General features: G+C 40.0%; 1 long non-coding RNA gene across 2 annotated transcripts in view; it reads right to left on the bottom strand.

The window, feature by feature from the left end:
• Positions 1–4,467, bottom strand: part of LOC119291567 — a 7,872-nt gene extending 3,405 nt beyond the window's left edge. For both annotated transcript variants that reach the window (XR_005142515.1, XR_005142516.1), the window contains exons 1-5: positions 3,708–4,467; positions 3,588–3,636; positions 1,990–2,094; positions 246–1,321; positions 57–157 (exon numbers count right to left, since the gene is read on the bottom strand). This is a non-coding gene — a long non-coding RNA (uncharacterized LOC119291567). The remainder of the gene's footprint in view (positions 1–56; positions 158–245; positions 1,322–1,989; positions 2,095–3,587; positions 3,637–3,707) is intronic.
• Positions 4,468–4,477: the final 10 nt, after the last annotated feature.

Genomic DNA, 4,477 nt, shown 5'->3' with positions numbered 1-4,477 from the left:
TAACATAAAAATGAAAATGCAGAAACAAACATGATTGGGAGAAAGAGATGATTCACCCCTTTCTTTTTCGTCAAGCTCTTCCACAAGATCTTTCTCTTCTTTTCTATCTCAGATAAGAAATTCCACAAGATTATTTCTCTTCTTTTCTATCTCAGAGCTGAAAAAACACAAATTGAGAAATCAAAATCACAGAATCAGAGAACTGGGATATAATAACTGGGGGGAGGAGGGGGGTGGGGAGCAACCTAGATTGGGGATGGTGATGCTGGAGACGAGCTTCTCCACTCCACGAGCGTCACCTGGACCTGGAACTCCTGGTACTCTGCTCCCACCACCCACCTCCATCCTCCTCTTCTCCTCCATTCCCACCACGAAGACCATGTTGCCCCTCCTCGCCCATGGTGGCGTTCCTCCTTTCCTTCCTTCTTTCTCCTCATGTTCTATCTTTCCTGCAGATCAAATCGAGTGCGGCCACCGCCCTTTGCCTGCAGGTGACCGCCGCCGCCGCCGCCGGAGAAACTCGCCTCCGCACCCGCACGCCTCAGATCCGCTGGATCCGAGATGATGAGGGATGGACTGAGTGAAGGGGACGAGGAGCTAGGGGAGGCGGCTGTAGGGTGGAGAGGGAAAATGTTTAGGGTTGGCGACAAGGAGGGAGAGGAGAGAGCCAAGGGGGCGCGGGGCTCAGGATGTGCACGTCGAGCACGGGGCGGGCGCGGAGTGGCTGCCTAATCCCTCGCAGACAAGGGAACAACTGACCCAGCCAATCCATGTGAGTGCTGAGCCCACCAGTCATAGGCCAAGAAATTAATTACACAGTGACCAAAAATTACCACCAGTCAAATGATCGAACGACCAGGAGCCAAAGTCAAAGGAGATCGAACGGACAGGAATGATGCGCACGGGAAGGCCTCCTGAATGGCGGGTGCTCTAGGAGGCTTTATATGTTAGATACTGGAAGATGCTTATCAATAACTATATACAGTTCTTATTCCATTCACACATATTTCTTGCCTCCTGATCATGGTATTGTAAAGGAGACTAAAGAGACAGGTTCTAGGGAAAAAAGTAATAGAGCTATAGGACATAAAGTAACTCATTTAGGTATGACTATGGACAAGGCAAAGGTTTCAGAGAGAAATTGGGGAATAAAGCAATTTTCTCAATCTAATTACTTCAGAATCATCAGTATGAGAAAACATTGATACCTGCTACTACATACTGATCCACTTGCTTCTCTTCATGGAAGAGTACCATTAGTCCTCTGTCCATATGAAGCGAACATAATGGCCATCTAACATCAAATAATGTCTTCTTGAAACTGAAACATAGAAAGGCAAGTTTGAGGTAGAAACAGGATCACCCATGTTATCACAAAAAAATTAAGAAACAAAGAAAACGTCCAACAAGAGAAACTTGCGACCCATCCTAAAAATCCTAGAATCTGAATGACATCAGATTCAGCACAAGGCAAAGTATGTATCTTAATCTTATTGAACCAAAGAGAGTAAAAGAATAAACTTGGGAACATTATATACATAAAAAATATAAGTGTCGAAGACCACCGGTGCCATTCTCATCAGCATCGACCAATTTTGCGAAAGTAAAAAACATCAAACATGGGAACCGTACCGCCCATCCTAAAACTCTTGGAATCCGATACACGAAGAACATCAGACACATGACTGCCATACATCATATAAAAAATTAAGTTATTTTAATTACTGAGAAACCATGCATCTATTGCCAACAAAATGGGGCTTCTCATGTACATCGGACCAACAAGTGCAGCTGCAATTTTAGAAGTATTTTGGTTTGACTAAAGCAAACGCTAGTCCTCGCACAAGACCCCTTCTAGCCTCATGCTTCAACCTAACACACCTTGTACGTAATACATCAAGGCCCCATGAGCACAAAATAGAAATGAATATATACGCTAGTAAGACCAAAAATTAACAAAATACAGGGAGCTTAATCATATTGTCTTACATGCATCAGGATGTAAGATGCGGTGACCTTGGCGCCACAACCATGGAGACAGCCAGTCTGGACATGATGATGGCAGGGGTTCAGCAGCGAGAAAAGGAGGAGAGTCTGAAAAGTAAGCACAATTACTGATCATTTTTACAATTGCTGATTTAGATTCCGATTCATACTCTAAAATAGGAGGGCTAAAATTCTGTATTCAATCCCTATAAATAAACTACACAAGATGATAGTGAGACTATGCGTAGAGAGCTAAATGTGCAAGATCGACATCTTTGCTAGTAAAAGACTTAGCATTTTCTTCTTGAAGAAAGTACATCTCTACTTTTGGACAAAAGAATGCAACACATACAAAGAATGGAAAATCGCCATCGAACAAAAGCCATGTTCCACCATTCAAGTATCTGAACAAACAAGCATGGGATTGGTAGCAGTAGTGAATAGTATGCATAGATGTGTAGGCAAGTAACAAAGATTAGCGAAAGGGAAACAAATTATCCAAAAGAAGAAAGGTTTTATATATTTTCAACGTACCCAGCCATAAAATCATATGCTTCTTAATTAACAAAATGAACACACAATTAAGTAGGCATAGGAGGTGCACAATCATGTACCGACAAAAAGCAGAGATGGACAGGGATCAAGTTCATCCATCCATCTTCAAAAAGAGTTTTGAGTTCCGCATATATATAGAGATATAGCTAGTGGTGTTCTGAAAATAGCTCTTCTTAATTCTGCATTTCTCCTAGGTACATCTATAAGAAATGCAGAGTGAAGCTGATATTTCCTTTCTATCCTCACAAATATTTTATTTTCAAGCCAATAATAAATTTAGATTGCTACTATTATAATTAGAGTACTTATATCAGAGATATTATGGTATAAGCACTTAATAAACTGCTATCAAAGAAGCATACATGACATAAGGGGTATTTTGTTGCCTCAACAATTAAAAAAAATAGAGCAGTACAAATCTTTAAAGGAAAAAGGCAAACCGAACTTGCAAACAGTGTGGGTTCCATGAATTTGCACATAATTTAGACAAAGAAAAAGAAACTAAATTCAGACCACAGAACATGGCAAACCATGGAGAAGGAAAATCAGGAGATGCCAAAATCATTCAGCAATTTTTTCCCTTGGACCAAGAAGCAAAGACAATTTACTTATATACAGTATACGACCAAGAGCTTGCAGCAGGGTAATGAATAAAACAAAACTGCAAGTCTGCAAGAAAGAAGCATATTTACCTTATTAGTTTCCATTGGATTTCTAAGCTACAAAAAGTTGTTACATTAATGCTCTCAAGATTGGTAGGTTGTACCCTTTTCATAGTGTGGTGAAACTGTAATTAAATGAACTTTAATTGCATAGCTCTTGCAAGAGTATCACTTCATGTATGACCAATTGGAATCCTTGCTCTGTACTTAATAATTCTGCACTCCAAATAGCTACAACCCTCTACTGAATTTTTTTAACCAAGAAGCAATAATGTGACCATAATTAATGGCAAAAAATGTTCATTGCTCGTGTTAGAAGGATAAAATAACTACCTTTGGTAGGTACTTCAACTATGAAAGATCATGTAATAATTAGTGATTTACCTGAGAGTAAAAGGGTCGCAAGTATATTCATTAACTGCCCTCGTACAACCTGCAAATTGATTATGGAATGAGTTTCTGACGGGAAATAGAAAACACACAACACAAAAGAACAGTAGGTACCTGACATAGCTCCAGCGTGGTAAACATTTTTGAGTGCTTCCAGTCATCTTTGGTGTCTTACTCGTGTCTGGCCATTGCCCTGCTCGTCAAGGTCACCGTTGCACCACCACTCACGGCAAGGCTCATGTACCAAGTATGCTCCAGCTGCCAACAGACAAGCAATGTTGCGGAAACCAATTGAGGCATTTTCACTAAGTAAAGCTACAAACCATTTAGTAAAATCCAGTGGAACTATCCTACTACATGACTGAATCAATGAAACATAACAGGAGCTGCATAAGCCACTCTAGATCTTTTTCACAAACCAAAGGTAGCATTTTAGGTACTAATTAACCCTGGGGCATATATTATCATTTAGTCAAATAACTGAATCAATGAAAATTGGTAGGAAGAGAAGGAATGGGGGTGTTTCAGAACCATGGCTACACATACATGACATACATCTGAAAAAGGGAAAATGAACAGCCTAAATACATAGTTGAAGGAAACAGGATAAAATAAACTGATGTATGAACTGCAATGTGATGAGATTATTAGTAGACATGATAAAATACGTATGTACAAGTCATTATTTAATAGATTATGAATAGGAAGATCTTGGAAACAAGGATGAAATTAAATCTGGAAAGGAAACAAGAATAAATCAAATCTGACTAAATCCACGAGAGTACATGTGAAGAGAGGGAGAGAGAGAGAGGGGCAAGAAGCACGTGATTAACTTTTGATTCATATGGTGTGCTGCCTGTGTGTAACAAGAAAGAGGGGTTGGA

The sequence above is a fragment of the Triticum dicoccoides genome, chromosome 4B, assembly GCF_002162155.2.
Source record: "Triticum dicoccoides isolate Atlit2015 ecotype Zavitan chromosome 4B, WEW_v2.0, whole genome shotgun sequence".
In the NCBI taxonomy this organism is placed as follows: domain Eukaryota; kingdom Viridiplantae; phylum Streptophyta; class Magnoliopsida; order Poales; family Poaceae; genus Triticum; species Triticum dicoccoides.
Note: the sequence above shows the minus strand (reverse complement) of the source record. Positions and strands in the feature narration are given on the sequence as shown.